Source organism: Salvelinus fontinalis, chromosome 33 (genome assembly GCF_029448725.1).
Source record: "Salvelinus fontinalis isolate EN_2023a chromosome 33, ASM2944872v1, whole genome shotgun sequence".
NCBI lineage: Eukaryota > Metazoa > Chordata > Actinopteri > Salmoniformes > Salmonidae > Salvelinus > Salvelinus fontinalis.
The window spans coordinates 44,904,498-44,922,735 of record NC_074697.1 but is presented as its reverse complement, the minus strand read 5'-3'; the positions used below and the strand labels follow the sequence as shown (position 1 = coordinate 44,922,735).

Here is an 18,238-nt window from a genome sequence, read left to right as displayed (position 1 = left end):
ACAAAGTGCCTTCCTCCCCTAAGCCACCCAGTGAGAAGAGCCCTGTACCATCTTACCTCCAGGGGCACTGGCGCATCCGAGTTTGACGGATCCCGTCACTTTGGGATCCAAACAATGGCAATCAAATAAATGCACTCTCTCATGTCATCGGGGACGATAGCATGGCAAACCAGTCCAATTAATAGGGGATAACAAAGAGGAGCAGATGAAGTTACTTATATAACCCAGAGCCCTGTTTTGAGGAGATGACAAACCCCCGTGTTAACAAAAATAATCTGCGGTTAATTCCCCCACGAAAAAAAGGGATCATCCATCCACACACACACACACACACCAGATAATCTGACAGTGGTGGAGTAATGGCCACAGTGCTTTGTGCTGCTCACTGGGATGAGAGAAGAGATGGAGGATTTTAGAGCTGTTCAGGCGTTGAGAAGATGAGGGTGCATTAGGGGAATCTGATGCCCTCAGAATGGACATTCTATCCCAGTGCTTAATACAGACTATAGGTTTACATGCACACCAATAATCGAGGAGAGCTACTTTAGTACAGGACAATCACCATGGTTAACAAACTCCCTCACGACGCCAGGTCAGCGGAGTCAATCACCACCTTCCGGAGACACTTGAAACCCCACCTCTTTAAGGAATACCTAGGATAGGATAAAGTAATCCTTCTAACCCCCCCCCCCCTTAAAATATTTAGATGCACTATTGTAAAGTGGCTGTTCCACTGGATATAAGGTGAATGCACCAATTTGTAAGTCGCTCTGGATAAGAGCGTCTGCTAAATGACTTAAATGTAAATGTAAATGTTAACCATCACATGGAACAACCATTGTACATCATCACATCCTGCTTTTGAACGCACAACGCCTCCTGACCTGAAATCAAGGGACCGTAGTGTTCCGTTCAATTATGACTAGATGAAACTCAAAACAATACTTGCGCAGTGGCCTCATCTCCCACCAATGAAATGTATACATGTATATAAATACGTCTCGTGCGATGCTCTCAACTCAGCAGTTCTCTCAAGCATGATGAACATGCATGTGTGGAAAAGCTTACCAGTGCTGGTATGTCAGTTCAACAGAGGAGGGTGTAAGCAAATTGAGCTGAATAGACCATGTTCAGGGCATACGTGATCAAAGTGAGTAGGAAGACGTGTGTGTGTGTGCGTGTGCGTGTGTGTGTGTGTGTGTGTGTGTGTGTGTGTGTGTGTGTGTGTGTGTGTGTGTGTGTGTGTGTAAGAGCGGGTATGTGAGCAGTGGTTGAAAAAGTACCCAGTTGTCATACTTGAGTAGAGGTAAAGATACCTTAATAGAAAATGACTCAAGTATAAGTGGGTAATCCAATAAAAAGTCTAAAACAATTTTGTTTTAAATATACTTAAGTATCAAAAGTAAATGTAATTGCAAAAATATACTTCGGTATCAAAAGTAAATGTAAAAGTATAAATAATTTCAAATTGCTAATATTAAGCAAACCAGACGGCAACATTTTCTTGTTTTTTTTAAATTTACTGATAGCCAGCGACACACTCCAACACTCAGACATCATTTACAAACAAAGCATTTGTGTTTAGTGAGTCTACCAGATCAGAGGCAGTATGGATGAGCAGGGGTGTTCACTTGATAAGTGATGAATTGGACCATTTTCCTGTCCTGTTAAGCATTCAAAATGTAACGAGTACTTTTGAGTGTCGGGGAAAATGCATGCAGTGAAAAGTACATTTATTTTCTTTAGGAATGTGGTGAAGTAAAAGTTGTCCAAAATATAAATAGTAAAGTACAGATACCTCAACAAAATACTTACAGTTGAAGTCTGAAGTTTACATACACTTAGGTTGGAGTCATTAAAACTCGTTTTTCAACCACTCCACAAATTTCTTGTTAACAAACTATAGTTTTGGAAGGTCGGTTTGGACAGCTACTTTGTGCATGACACAAGTAATTTTTCCAACAATTGTTTACAGACAGATTATTTCACTTATAATTTGCTGTATCACAATTCCAGTGGGTCAGAAGTTTACATACACAAAGTTGACTGTGATTTAAACAGCTTGGAAAATTCCAGAAAATTATGTTATGGCTTTAGAAGCTTCTGATAGGCTAACTGACATCATTTGAGTCAATTGGAGGTGTACATGTGGATGTATTTCAAGGCCTACCTTCAAACTCAGTGCCTCTTTGCTTGACATCATGGGAAAATCAAAAGAAGTCAGCCAAGACCTAAGAAAAAAAATTGTGGACCTCCACAAGTCTGGTTCATCCTTGGGAGCAATTTCCAAATGCATGAAGGTACCACGTTCATCTGTACAAACAAGAGTACGCAAGTATTAACACCATGGGAACACGCAGCCATCATACCACTCAGGAAGGAGATGCATTCTGTCTCCTAGAGATGAATGTACTTTGGTGTGAAAAGGGCAACTCAATCCCAGAACGACAGTAAAGGACCTTGTGAAGATGCTGGATGAGACACGTACAAAAGTATCTATATCCACAGTAAAACGAGTCCTATATCGACATAACCTGAAAGGCCGCTCAGCAAGGAAGAAGCCACTGCTCCAAAACCGCCATAAAAAAGCCAGACTACGGTTTGCAACTGCACATGGGGACAAAGATTGTACTTTTTGGAGAAATGTCCTCTGGTCTGATGAAACAAAAATAGAACTGTTTGGCCATAATGACCATTGTTATGTTTGGAGAAAAAAGGGGGAGGCTTGCAAGCCGAAGAACATCATCCCAACCGTGAAGCACATGGGTGGCAGCATCATGTTGTGTGGGTGCTTTGCTGCAGAAGGGGCTGGTGCATTTCACAAAATAGATGACATCATGAGGGAGGAAAATGATGTGGCTATATTGAAGCAACATCTCAAGACATCAGTCAGGAAGTTAAAGCTTGGTCACAAATGGGTCTTCCAAATGGACAATGACCCCCAAGCATACTTCCAAAGTTATGGCTTAAGGACAACAAAGTCAAGATATTGGAGTGGCCATCACAAAGCACTGACCTAAATCCTATAGAAAATGTGTGGGCAGAACTGAAAAAGCGTGTGCAAGCAAGGAGGCCTATAAAACCTGACTCAGTTACACCAGCTCTGTCAGGAGGAATGGGCCAAAATTCACCCAACTTATTGTGGTAAGCTTGTGGAAGGCTACCTGAAACGTTTGACCCAAGTTAAACAATTTAAAGGCAATGCTACCAAATACTAATTGAGTGTGTGTTAACTTCTGACCCACTGGGAATGTGATGAAAGAAAAATAAAAGCTGAAATAAATAATTCTCTTTACTATTATTCTGACATTTCACATTCTTAAAATAAAGTGGTGATCCTAACTGACCTAAGACAGTGAATTTTTACAAGGATTAAATGTCATGAAATACTGAGTTTAAATGTATTTGGCTAAGGTGTATGTAAACTTCCGACTTCAACTGTAAGTAGTACTTTAAAGTATTTTCACTTTAGTACATTACACCACTAACTGTGTGTGTGTGTGTGTGTGTGTGTGTGTGTGTGTGTGTGTGTGTGTGTGTGTGTGTGTGTGTGTGTGTGTGTGTGTGTGTGTGTGTGTGTGTATATGAGTGTGCAGTTGGCATTTTTAGAAGTGGGGTGAAACGAGACTACCCCATCCTTTCTCCCCTCGCTCCAGGCCAAATCCAGCCACTTGTCATGTACCTTGTGCATTTCCCTGGTCAGGGGCTCTTCAATAAAAGATAACACACGTCCATTTTATTTCCTGTACGTTTTTGTCAGCGAATGTTCTGAAAACAAATTGTGGACAATATGGCTCACCTCAAGAGTAGGCTACACACCGAGACATGCCAAATCAGTGAGATTGGACTTTAAGTGGGTGGATAGACTGGTGTGATGTAGAAAAGCCCATTGTTGTCTCTGTCACGTCATGAAGACATCCTTTCACCCTCAAGGACATTTAGATGGACAATTATAATCCCCCCCAAAATCTCTCAATGTTGGAAACTCATCACTACATATAGTACTTTACACTTGTCATCTGGGGTAATCTATCTGTAGAAAACTGGGTCAGTGCTCTTCCCTATTTGTTTTGTGTATACTTTCGGTCCCATTGACAGTTTAGACAACAGAACGTCACACTGTTCGCCCCCACAGATTCATCTCTTTCTAGCTGAAGCTGCAGGAAACATACAATATTTATGTTCCACATTTTTTGACAATAAATATGCCCAAGACTCAATTGTAGACTGATGCCTTTTCTCTTGCTGATGCTCTTACCTTTTAAAATGTGTCCCCCACTTTGTTTTGAGGTGCACTACTAAAATGGGACGAACAGTCAAGTTCTGCAACTGATTACCTATCGCTCAGACAGATGTTACAGAGGGGAGGAACATCTGCTTGCTCTGCAGCCTTTTCCCCTCGCTTCTCAGAAAGGGCAGGGGAGATAAGCCACAGCCGCTTCTATTTCCTCTACATAACAGCACTTTAGAGCTGGCTAATTACACTGTAAACTGTCTGGTTTCGGTGAAAGGGCTCTGTACTGTAACAAATTGGGCTTGTTTTTGTGGTTAATGTATTTTTAACACCCGCCCTGTCATAAATGTATGACGGGTAGAAGGAGGTGTGATGATGCTGTTAACATGTGAGAGAGTTGGTCCATTGTTTCCCAGCGTAGAATGTCATTACATAATTGGAACCTTGAATATTTTAGCTTCTTTGTGATGGCATCCATAATTCATGTTAATGCAGGCGCAACAGGCTGGTGGTTACATATAAAAGTCCTTATTTTCCTTTCTCTCATCTTTCCTTGTTTTTCTTCTCTCACTCTTTTAAACACGATGCTGGCTAAATAATAGTAAAAGATTTACAAAATACAATTACAATGTACCCTAAAGCCTAATGTATCAAAATAAAATACTTTCGCAAGTACAGTATCTATTTTCAAAATACATGAGCAATTTCCCCCCTTAACCTCAAATATATTCTCAGTAATGGTAACAAAAATGTTTGACTTGCTATGACTGTGATCTGTGGTTGTTTATCTACTGTAGTTGAATGCACTGAATGTGCACTGGATGCTAAATTACCTAAATGTAAAAATGACCACTAGCAAAGCATGCTGGGTATTATTGTTCTAATGAGCTCCACCCCCAAATAAGAACACATTTGAATGACTAGAGATGGGCAAAGATAAATTAAAATGTATCTTATAAAATACCGTAAAGAAATTATAAAAAATAAAATACTAAATATTGTTGTCAACAATACATTTTTTAAATACAGAAAATATATTTAAAGTAGGCAAAACATTTTATAAAAATAATAGACTATTTAAGTAAAATATCCTCTGCAGTTGTAAATGGAACAAATACATGTGTACACAGTTTTTTCAATTTCAACTTATTTTTTAAATGGACCATATGTAATGTTTTTTTATCAGGACTGCTGAAAAGAATTTAGAAAATACAAAATACAGTTCTCTAGAGTATATTGTTACAAAATACACTGAACTGTAGTTCAAACCAGAGAAAAGAAAATGGCAAAATACTCAAGTTTATTTAAATACGTATGTCAAATACATGTAGCATAATACTCCCCGTCTCTGATTAGTATGACCCCACACCTTCTCCAAGATGAGCTCCCTTCATCCCCCGATTCACGATCGTCTCGTTTCATGTGTCTCCGTCTCCTCTCAACCAAGTAATATTACAAAAGATCATAATGCAACTACCGCTCCATTGCCTGATTAGCCACCTTCTCTCCCCTTCCCTGAATGGAACAGAGAGTTTAAACTTATTAGTCCATCAGAGCCAAGGCCCACAGCAATGTCAGGATGTCTATTGTGCATGTCAGGAGTCCGTCGTGTCAACTGTCTTTGCAGGGCTTTACACATGAGTGTAATAATGATATTATTTACAAGGGGGGGGGGGGGGCTGCTGGGGAAATGCTGACTTAGTGTGGCTGTACACATGTCAGATCCAAGGTTGGGACTGGGACCAGGTGGACTTTGTTTGTTGGGGCTTTAAATTCCCAGAGAGTTAGCTCTAAGCGACCACATCATTGTAGATTGACCTTAATCTGTTTACTTAAATCCCACTGCTAAATGATAGACTCACCCTTGTTCCTCTGCATCCCTTGCCCCTCCCTCATGCAGACCAGACCAACACAACCATGACTTAGTCTCTCTGCACTGGTCCAATCGCTGCTCAGTGCCTTCTGAGTCCAGCGCTCTCCTTTTAAATCCCCCTCTCTGTGGTGAATCAGCACTCGCAGCGCAGCCCTCCGGTGATACAGCAAGTGGTACAGAAGTCTACTGAAACAGCCTACAGTAGGTACTCACTCCTTCTCTCTCTTCTTTTTCCCACTCTCTCCCCCTCCTCAAATATTACGTGTCGTCCCCATCACCCGTTCCCCTGGGTCGACTCTCGACTTTGTGTGTCTTTCGTTGTCCCTGCATCCTCTAACATAACTCAACTTTGTACTTTGCGTGTTTGGCTGACAGTGTGGCGTATGCGGTTCACAGTGCAGTCAGTTTCACTTGAAACAAATTACGATTGGTGCATGTGAATTGTGAAATGCATTGGAAAGTTAATGGTGCATGGCAAAATGACATAGGCTTTTAGCCTTCTGAGCTGGTTGACTAATGACCTGACTCATGACGGACTTTACATGGTGGTATTAACATTTAAGCTGATATAACCATCACTTTCATTTTTGCTGGGTTGACAACGGTCCCATTTATGTTAGTTATTTCTCTCCCGTGAGAGTGGAGACGTGGTAAATAAATCATTAGACCAGGGATTACGTGTTGATCTTTAAATGTTGTTCTCAGAATTATTCTGACACATCCCTATGTATTTGTAAGTCGCTCTGGATAAGAGCGTCTGCTAAATGACTTAAATGTAAATGTAAATGTTTTAAGATGTTTGGAATTAGAAGCATGACTTTGCACACAAAATGTAAACAAACAAGACCAATAGGTCACAACTGCTAGTTGTCTTACTCATTGATGTTGCGATACAATACGGGGTAACGAGGATAGATAGTTAAACTACAATCATATATAGATATTTAGTTATTTTTGCCTCAGTCTTTACTACGAAAACAAAAAGGGGAACTCAGGCACTCAAATCTCTTAAACGGCCTTCCTTTATTCTCTGAAAAATCTTGGCACTTTAATTAAAAAAAAAAAACATTTTAAGAGGTTTATGGAGATTTCGTAGCTTCTTTTTTTTTTGCAACCAATAAAATAAAATAAAATGTAACAGGAATGTTATACAAGGGTCCAGAAATAGTTTTTTTTTGCACTTTCACTTGTTTTTGAGAAACTTACCCACAACCAGCAATACATTTCCTCATCCTCGTTGTGCGTTATGGGGGCTCTGAAAAAACATGAACAAACGCTCCAAAAACACCCAAATACACCTCACTCAAAAAAGCTCTCAATATAGTGATGCAGGTCTTTACATGTTGTTCACGTTAAATTGTGTCATTCCAAACATTTCCTGCAACGTTATATCCATTTTGTGCGACGCGAGCCGTTACCTTTACCCAGCTGTCCATTCTCAGAGTAACCTGCTGCTACAGGTAACTGCCAAAATAAAGGAAACACCAACATGAAGTGTCTTAATAGGGCGTTGGGCCACAATGAGCTACCACAACAGCTTGAATGTGCCTTGGCATCGATTCTACAAATGTCTGGAACTTCCTGTGTGGATGCGCCTGCTTTCAATATACTTTGTATCTGTAACAGTCCTGACCTGTTTTATGTTGTTTTTTATGTGTTTATGGTCAGGGCATGTGTTTTGGGTGGGCAGTCTATGTTATCTGTTTCTATGTTGGTTTCGGTGTGCCTGGTATGGCTCTTGATTAGAGGCAGGTGGTTTGCATTTTCCTCTAATCAAGAGTCATATTTAGGTAGGGCATTATCACTGTGTGTTTGTGGGTGATTGTCTCCTGTGATGTCTTCGTGTCGTTATCGATGTTTTTTCACATATGGAGCTGTTTGGCTGTTCGTTTTGTTTCGATGTCGTCTGTTGCCTGTTCGTGAGTTTACGTTCCAGTTATGTAAGTTTATGTTCAGGTTTTCGTTCTACGTCGTTTTGTTATTTTGTAGTTTGAAAGTGTTTTGTTTAGTTTTCGTGTTGCCATCTGCATCATTGTAATTTTTAATAAAGATGGCATATTTCCCAGACTCCGCATTTTGGTCAGAAGATCCTTCTCTCCTCACCTCATCTGAGGATGAGGAGAGCGACAGCTCTTACAGAATCACCCACCAAAATACAGAGACCAAGCGGTATGGGAATGCTCGACGGAGCAATAAGGATTTCTGGACTTGGGAGGAGATATTGGACGGTAGAGGACCTTGGGCTCAACCAGGGGAATATCGCCGTCCTAAGGAGGAGAAGAGGGCAGCCACAGCCCAGGAGCGCTGGTATGAGGAGGCAGCGCGACGACGCGGTTGGGAGCCCGTGAGTAAGACCCAAAAATTTCTTGGGGGGGGGCACACGAGGAGTGTGGCAAAGCCGGGTAGGATACCCGAGCCAACTCCCCGTGCTTACCGTGGAGGTAGAAGGCGTCGTACTGGTAAGACACCGTGTTATGCGGTAAAGCGCACGGTGTCCCCAGTACGCGTGCTTAGCCCAGTGCGGGCTATTCCACCTTGCCGCACTGGGAGGGCTAGGTTGGGCATCGAGCCGGGTGCCATGAAGCCGGCCCAACGTAGCTGGTCTCCAGTACGTCTCCTCGGGCCGGTGTACATGGCACCAGCCTTACAGGTGGTGTCCCCGGTTCGCCTGCATAGCCCAGTGCGGGCTATTCCACCTCGCCGCACTGGCAGGGCTACGGGGTTCATTCAACCTGGTAGGGTTGGGGAGGCTCGGTGCTCAAGAGCACGTGTCCTCCTTCACGGTCCGGTATATCCGGTGCCACCTCCATGTACCAGTCCTCCGGTGGCAGCCCCCCGTACCAGGCTGTCTCTCCGGGTTCTCTCTCCTGCTGTTTCCTCCTCTCCAGCGCAGCCGGTGCCTAGACCACGCACCAGGCTGTCTCTCCTTCTCCTTCCTACAGAGCTATCTGTCTCCCCAGCGCCATCTGAGCCATCCGTCTCCCCAGCGCCATCTGAGCCATCCGTCTCCCCAGCGCCATCTGAGCCATCCGTCTCCCCAGCGCCATCTGAGCCATCCGTCTCCCCAGCGCCATCTGAGCCATCCGTCTCTCCAGCGCCATCTGAGCCATCCGTCTCCCCAGCGCCGTCTGAGCCATCCGTCTGCCATGAGCCTGCAAAGCCGCCCGTCTGCCATGAGCCTGCAAAGCCGCCCGTCTGCCATGAGCCTACAGAGCCATCCGCCAGACAGGAGCCGCTAGAGCCGTCAGCCAGACAGGAGCCGCTAGAGCCGTCAGCCAGACAGGATCTGCCAGAGCCGCCAACCAGACAGGATCTGCCAGAGCCGCCAACCAGACAGGATCTGCCAGAGCCGCCAACCAGACAGGATCTGCCAGAGCCGCCAACCAGACAGGATCTGCCAGAGCCGCCAACCAGACAGGATCTGCCAGAGCCGCCAGCGAGCCATGAGCAGCCAGAGCCGTCAGAGAGCCATGAGCAGCCAGAGCCGTCAAAGAGCCATGAGCAGCCAGAGCCGTCAAAGAGCCATGAGCAGCCAGAGCCGTCAGAGAGCCATGAGCAGCCAGAGCCGTCAGAGCGCCATGAGCGTCGAGAGCCGTCAGCCTGCCATGAGCGTCGAGAGCCGTCAGCCTGCCATGAGCGTCGAGAGCCGTCAGCCTGCCATGAGCGTCAAGAGCCGTCAGCCTGCCATGAGCGTAGAGAGCCGTCAGCCAGCATGGACCTGCCAGAGCCGTCCAAACAGGACCTGCCAGAGTCCTTCAGCCGGGATCTGCCCCTTGTCCCGGTGTTGCCCCTTGTCCCGGTGCTGCCCCTTGTCCCGGTGCTGCCCCTTGTCCCGGTGCTGCCCCTTGTCCCGGTGCTGCCCCTTGTCCCGGTGCTGCCCCTTGTCCCGGTGCTGCCCCTTGTCCCGGTGCTGCCCCTTGTCCCAGTGATGGTCCTTATCCTGGTGCTGCCCCTTGTTCTGGTGCTGCCCCTTGTCCCGGTGCTACCCCTTGTCCCGGTGCTGCCCCTTGTCCTGGTGCTAGCTGTTTATTTAGGGGAAGGTAGTGTTAGGGTGGGCATTAGAAGGGGTAGAAAGAAGAGGGGAGTGACTATGGTGGTATGGGGACAGCGTCCTGAGCCGGAACCACCACCGTGGTCAACTGCCCACCCGGACCCTCCCCTGGACTTTGTGCTTGTGCGCCCGGCGTGCGCATCTTGAGGGGGGGGTACTGTAACAGTCCTGACCTGTTTTATGTTGTTTTTTATGTGTTTATGGTCAGGGCATGTGTTTTGGGTGGGCAGTCTATGTTATCTGTTTCTATGTTGGTTTCGGTGTGCCTGGTATGGCTCTTGATTAGAGGCAGGTGGTTTGCATTTTCCTCTAATCAAGAGTCATATTTAGGTAGGGCATTATCACTGTGTGTTTGTGGGTGATTGTCTCCTGTGATGTCTTCGTGTCGTTATCGATGTTTTTTCACATATGGAGCTGTTTGGCTGTTCGTTTTGTTTCGATGTCGTCTGTTGCCTGTTCGTGAGTTTACGTTCCAGTTATGTAAGTTTATGTTCAGGTTTTCGTTCTACGTCGTTTTGTTATTTTGTAGTTTGAAAGTGTTTTGTTTAGTTTTCGTGTTGCCATCTGCATCATTGTAATTTTTAATAAAGATGGCATATTTCCCAGACTCCGCATTTTGGTCAGAAGATCCTTCTCTCCTCACCTCATCTGAGGATGAGGAGAGCGACAGCTCTTACAGTATCCCTCATTTACTCAAGTGTTTCCTTTATTTTGTCAGTAACCTGTAGACTGGACAGAGAGGTATCACTCGAGTCGCAACTAAATTGAATATTACGTTGCGGATAAGGTTTGTAATGACACAATTTCATGTGTACAACATCTAAAGACCTGCATCACTATACTGAGTGGGTTTCCGTTTCTAAAATGACGTATTTGGGTGTTTTTGGAGCATTTGTTCATGTCTTTTCAGAGCCTCCGTATATGAAGAAATTAATCGCTGGTTAGGGTAAGTTCCTGAAGAACAAGTGAAAGCAACAACAACAAAAAGTGTCTGGACCCCTCATTTACTCAATTGTTTCCTTTATTTTGGCAGTTACCTGTAGTCTGAACGGAGAGGTATTGCTCGAGTCACAACAACAATAGAAATGTGGTAGTGAAAAAGCAAACGTCTCCTTTAAAGGTTGCTTAGAAATGATTGTTCCTAGTCTAAATTGCATTTGAGTTCTTCTTCCCTGTCATCGCTATTGGAAGAAAGAGTATCTGGAGCACAGCACTTGAGTGGAGACAGATGATGAACCTCTGTGGCAAGAGATCACTTAAGTGCTGCTATGCATACGTGAATAACTATGACGGTCAGGATGTTTTATAGATATGTTCCCTCATCCTTCACACAGGCCTCCTCTGTGACCATGTGAGTTGCTATTTTCTATTCTCTCTTAGAAGATGATACCTAAACCATCTGGATATTGGATTTTGGATATCATCCAAGCCATATCGGATAGTGCCTTGGATATTATCTTGCATAATACAAATCATTTTCCACTGTGAGAAAGGTCCTTGTTTCGAACTTTCGCTTTGACACCATGGGCTGTACCAGAGCCTTAGATTAGGTTTCGTGATCTGCACTGATAATTGGTGAGGTGAGGGAGACGTTATCAGACCTACTGGTCATTAAAAGAAGAATTGAACGGTGAACTCTCACCCTGCCTCCTCTTCAGTGACAAAGTCCTCGGACAACTCTTCCATCCAAACGCGACAGGGCACATCACCTCTGGTTGCTTTTAAACCAAGTTAAGGAGTAAGGTCTTTAGGCCCTTCGTGTACAGTATATAGCTCATGTATGGATGGAATGACACCTTCAGAAGCCTCCCTGGAACCTAAGCTGGTTATTCTCTCTGCCGAAAGGAGCTATGAATATCCAGTGTCCTACTCTTTATGGGTTTCTGAATGCTGTGGAGTATCACCAGAGCTTTATTTGGGACCCAGATGTTTGTTGACTGTGATATATGTTTTGGTGGACAGTTCATCTTTAGTTGCCTCAGTGGAACACATTTTTGACACAAACTTCAGCACACCTGATACCATCAACTGTAATCATTTGTCTGGTGAATAGTATTTGGATAAGCGAAAAAAGAAAACAACTCAAAGCTAGAGGCAGCTGGTCATTTGATGTGTGTGTGATCATCGTGTGATCAGGCCTCGCTAGTGGCACAGCGGTCTAAGGCACTGCATTGCAGTGCTAGAGGCGTCACTACAGACCCTGGTTCGTTCCAAAGGCTGTGTCACAACCGGCCGTGTTCGGGATTCCCATAGGGCGTCGCACAATTGGCCCAGCATCATCTGGGTTAGGGGATGGTTTGGCCGGGGTAGGCTGTCATTTTAAATAAGAATTTGTTGTTAACCTTTATTTAACTAGGCAAGTCAGTTAAGAAACAATCATGCAAAACAACACAGCCGCGGGGCCTGTATGTTATTAACTTCAACATTTATTGTCCCTGTCATGACACCACACCTCTCTGGTGGCCCTGAGGTGCCCTTACCTGTGTGTTCCTCCTGGGGTTTAATAGCACACTGAAATAGAACTGGGATGACATAATCAAAAACATGATTGTTATTTAGCTGGGATCTCCTCTCGTGTTGTGACAGGAAACAGAAGCTTGTCAGTTAGGCTCCCCGGCCTGCCAGTGAATGCTTGGCTCTTTTCCCATTGCCTTGTTAGAGAGTATTAATTACAACTCCTAACAGCGGTCGCTATTGATGAACCTCAAGTCTTAATTTGCTGCTTCCTTCTGTCTGCTTCAATGGGTTTCTCATTGGCCTCTAGGGACAGACATAGCTCATTGTGAGCCAATCAAAGTAATTTGTGTCATTCCCTCACTGGGCCTGTGTCTCTGCAGTATTTCACAGTAGCTCAGAGCCTTAGACACATCCTCACCATTGAGAGGCATTGGGCAGGTTTCCATTAACCCAGGTTTATTTGACAAAAGCAATCATTGCGACCTGTGTAATGGAAACGGCAGATATAGGAGACATTTTCGAAAGATTGACAACATTTTTATCCTTTCCACAGGGGTGGATTTGTTGTCTAACTATTTATTGCAACAAATTATAATGGAAACTGTTTTTCAAATAAATTATGATTGTCAAATTCTTTAGAAGGTTGGTTGGGCATGTGATGTCATAAAATAATTATAAGCTAATTTACCAGATATTACCAGATATTGAAAACCAGTCAATATCTGGTGTGACCAACATTTGCCTTATGCAGCATGACTGTCACGTTTTGACCATAGTTCTTGTGTGTTTTGCTTGTTTTAGTGTTGGTCAGGACGTGAGCTGGGCGGGCATTCTATGTTGTGTGTCTAGTTTGTCTGTTTCTATGTTTGGCCTAATATGGTTCTCAATCAGAGACAGGTGTTTTGTGTTGGGGTTTGTGGGTGGTTGTTTCCTGTGTCAGTGTTTGTGCCACACGGGACTGTTACGGTTAGTTCGTTTGTTATTTTGTATCGTGTATTGTTTTCGTGTATATTAAATATCATGGAAACTTACCACTCTGCACATTGGTCCTCCGATCCTTCTCGCCTCTCCTCGTCCGATGAGGAGGACGAAATAGACTGCCGTTACAGAACCACCCACCAATCTCGGACCAAGCAGCGTAGCAACGGGCAGCAGCAGCAGCGGTACCAGGAGGAATGGACTTGGGAAGAGGTGTTGGACGGAAAGGGTTGCTACACATGGGAGGAGATCCTGGCTGGTAAGGATCGCCTTCCATGGGAACAGGTGGAGGCAGCTAGGAGAGTGGAAGCAGCCGCGAAGGGGCACCGGTGTTATGAGGGAACGCGGCTGGCCAGGAAGCCCGAGAAGAAACCCCAAAAATGTCTTGGGGGGGGGGGGATAAAGGGGAGTGTGGCGAAGTCAGGTAGGAGACCTGCGCCAACTTCCCGGGCTTGCCGTGGAGAGCGAGAGTACGGGCAGACACCGTGTTGTGCGGAAAGGCGCACGGTGTCTCCTGTACGTGTGTATAGCCCGGTGCGGTACATCCCAGCTCCACGTATCGGCCGGGCTAGAGTGGGCAACGAGCCAGGTGCCATGAAGCCGGCTCAACATATCTGGTCTCCAGTACGTCTCCTCGGGCCGGTGTACATGGCACCAGCCTTACGCATGGTGTACCCGGTTCGCCAGCACAGCCAAGTGCGGGCTATTCCACCTCGCCGCACTGGCCTGGCTACGGGGAGCATTAAACCAGGTAAGGTTGGGCAGGCTCGGTGCTTAAGAGCTCCTGTACGCCTTCACGGTCCGGTATATCCGGCGCCACCTCCTCGCCTCAGCCCAGTACCACTAGTGCCTACACCACGCACCAGGCTTCCAGTGTGTCTCCAGAGCCCTGTTCCTCCTCCACGCACTCGCCCTGTGGTGCGTGTCTCTAGCCCGGTACCACCAGTTCCGGCACCACGCACCAAGCCTCCTGTGCATCTCCAGAGCCCTGTACGCACTGTTCCTTCTCCCCGCACTCGCCCTGAGGTGCGTGCCCTCAGCCCGGTACCACCAGTGCCGGTACCACGCACCAGGTGTATAGTGCGCCTCGAGAGTCCAGTGTGCCCTGTTCCTGCTCCCCGCACTAGCCTTGAGGTGCGTGTCTACAAACTGTTACTACCAGTTCCGGCAACACGCACCAGGCCTACTGTGCGCCGCAGCAGGTCTGAGCTGCCTGCCTGCCCAGCGCCGTCTGAGCTGCCTGCCTGCCCAGCGCCGTCTGAGCTGCCTGCCTGCCCAGCGCCATCTGAGCTGCCTGCCTGCCCAGCGCCATCCGAGCCATCCGTCTGCCCAGCGCCATCTGAGCCATCCGTCTGCCCAGCGCCATCTGAGCCATCCGTCTGCCCAGCGCCATCAGAGCCGCCCGTCTGTCCCGAGCCATCAGAGCCGCCCGTCTGTCCCGAGCCATCAGAGCCGCCCGTCTGTCCCGAGCCGTCAGAGCCACCCGTCTGTCCCGAGCCGTCAGAGCCGCCCGTCTGTCCCAAGCCGTCAGAGCCGCCCGTCTGTCCCGAGCCGTCAGAGCCGCCCGTCAGTCAGGAGCTGCCAGAGCCGCCAGCCAGTCAGGAGCTGCCAGAGCCGCCAGCCAGTCAGGAGCTGCCAGAGCCGCCAGCCAGTCAGATGCCAGAGCCGCCAGCCAGTCAGGAGCTGCCAGAGCTGCCAGCCAGTCAGGAGCTGCCAGAGCCGACCGCCAGACATGAGCCGACCGCCAGACATGAGCCGACCGCCAGACATGAGCCGACCGCCAGACATGAGCCGACCGCCAGTCATGAGCCGCCCTCCAGTCATGAGCCGCCCTCCAGTCATGAGCCGCCCTCCAGTCATGAGCCGCCCTCCAGTCATGAGCTGCCCTCCAGTCATGAGCTGCCCTCCAGTCATGAGCTGCCCTCCAGTCATGAGCTACCCTCCAGTCATGAGCTGCTCTCCAGTCATGAGCTGCCCTCCAGTCATGAGCTGCCACTCAGTCCGGAGCTGCCACTCAGTCCGGAGCTGCCACTCAGTCCGGAGCTGCCACTCAGTCCGGAGCTGCCATTCGTCCGGAGCTACCTCTCTGTCCTGAGCTACCTTTCTGTCCGGAGCTACCTCTCGGTTCGGAGCTGTCTCCTCAGTCTGATGGGGCCCTTTGTGAGGGTTCCTAGGCCAAGGTCGGCGGCGAGGGTCGCCACTCAAAGGGCGCTAAGGAGGGGGACAAAGACAATGGTGGACTGGTGTCCTCGTCCAGCGCCGGAGCCGCCACCGCGGACAGATGCCCACCCAGACCCTCCCCTAGAGTTTTAGGGGGTGCGTTCGGAGTCCGCACCTCAGGAGGGGGGTACTGTCACGTTCTGACCATAGTTCTTGTGTGTTTTGCTAGTTTTAGTGTTGGTCAGAACATGAGCTGGGTGGGCATTCTATGTTGTGTGTCTAGTTTGTCTGTTTCTATGTTTGGCCTAATATGGTTCTCAATCAGAGGCAGATGTTTTGTGTTGTCTCTGATTGGGAATCATATATAGGTGGCTTGTTTTGTGTTGGGGTTTCTGGGTGGTTGTTTCATGTGTCAGTGTTTGTGCCACACGGGACTGTTATTTAGATGCACTATTGTAAAGTGGCTGTTCCACTGGATGTCATTAGGTGAATGCACCAATTTGTAAGTCGCTCTGGATAAGAGCGTCTGCTAAATGACTTAAATGTAAATGTAAATGTTACGGTTAGTTCGTTTGTTATTTTGTATCGTGTATTGTTTTCGTGTATATTAAATATCATGGAAACTTACCACTCTGCACATTGGTCCTCCGATCCTTCTCGCCTCTCCTCGTCCGATGAGGAGGACGAAATAGACTGCCGTTACAATGACTCATATTCTTTGCATAGAGTTAATCAGGCTGTTGATTGTGGCCTGTGGAATGTTGTCCCACTCCGCTTCAATGGCTGTGCGAAGTTGCTGGTTATTGTCAGGAACTGGAACACGCTGTTGTACACGTCGATCCAGAGCATCCGACACATACTCAATGAGTGACATGTCCAGTGAGTACAGTGGCTTGCGAAAGTATTCACCCCCTTGGCATTTTTCCTATTTTGTTGCCTTACAACCTGGAATTAAAATGTATTTTTGGGAGGTTTGTATCATTTGATTTACACAACATGCCTACCACTTTGAAGATGCAAAATATTTTTTATTGTGAAACAAACAAGAAATAAGACAAAAAAACTGAAAACTCCCAAAAGTCAATACTTTGTAGAGCCACCTTTTGCAGCAATTATAGCTGCAAGTCTCTTGGGGTATGAGTCTCTAGACTGAAACAGGTTTCCACCTAGAATTTCCGTGTATTTAGCATCATCCATCATTGTTTCAATTCTGACCAGTTTCCCAGTCCCTGCAGATGAAAAACATCCCCACAGCATGATGCTGCAACCACCATGCTTCACTGTGGGGATGCTATTCTCGCGGTGATGAGAGGTGTTGGGTTTGCTCCAGACATAGCGTTTTCCTTCATTGCCAAAAAGCTCAATTTTAGTCTCATCTGACCAGAGTACCTTCTTCCATATGTTTGGGGAGTCTGCCACATGCCTTTTGGCGAACACCAAACGTGTTTCCTTATTTTTTTCTTTAAGCAATGGCTGTTTTCTGACCACTCTTCCGTAATGCCCAGCTCTGTGGAGTGTACGGCTTTAGTGGTCCTATGGACAGATACTCCAATCTCCGCTGTGGAGCTTTGCAGCTCCTTCAGGGTTATCTTTGATCTCTTTGTTGCCTCTCTGATTAATGCCCGCCTTGCCTGATCCGTGAGTTTTGGTGGGTGGCCCTCTCATGGCAGGTTTGTTGTGGTGCCATATTCTTCACGTTTTTTAATAATGGATTTAATGGTGCTCCATGGGATGTTCAAAAGTTTTGGCTATTTGTTTATAACCAAACCCTGATCTGTAATTCTACACAACTTTGTCCCTGACCTGTTTGGAGAGCTCCGTGGTCTTCATGGTGCCGCTTGCTTAGCGGTGTTGCAGACTCTCGGGGCTTTCAGAACAGGTGTATATATACTGAGATCATGTGACACTTAGATTGCACACAAGTGGACTTTATTTATCTAATTATGTGACTTCTGATGGGAATTGGTTGCACCAGATCTTATTTAGGGGCTTTTGCAAGGCACTGTATGCAGGCCAGGGAAGAACTGGGACATTTTGAGCTACCAGGAATTGTGTACAGATCCTTGCAACATGGGGCAATGCTTTATCATGCTGAGGTGATGGCGACAGATGACTGGCACGACAACGGGCCTCATGATCTCGTCACGGTATCTCTGTGCATTCAAATTGCCATCGATAAAATGCTATTGTGTACTTTGTCCATAGCTTATGCCTGCCCATACCATAACCCCATCGCCATCATGGGGCACTCTGATCACAACGTGGAAGTTGATTCATCCTTAAAAAGCACACTTCACTAGCGTGCCAGTGGCAATCGAAGGTGAGCATTTGCTCACTGAAGTCAGTTACGACACCAAACTGCAGTCTAGTCAAGATCCTGGTGAGGGCGACGAGCACGCAGATGAGCTTCCCTGATACGGTTTCTGACAGTTTGTGACAACACTACACAACTTTAATTGTTGTTCAATTGAAACTTTGGTGGACA

At 46.6% G+C, this 18,238-nt stretch overlaps 1 long non-coding RNA gene across 1 annotated transcript in view; it reads left to right on the top strand.

The window, feature by feature from the left end:
• The window catches only part of LOC129832359 (uncharacterized), a 37,415-nt gene that overhangs the window by 18,024 nt on the left and 1,153 nt on the right, over positions 1-18,238 (top strand). The window contains exon 2 of the long non-coding RNA XR_008755913.1: positions 6,135-6,308. This is a non-coding gene — a long non-coding RNA (uncharacterized LOC129832359). The remainder of the gene's footprint in view (positions 1-6,134; positions 6,309-18,238) is intronic.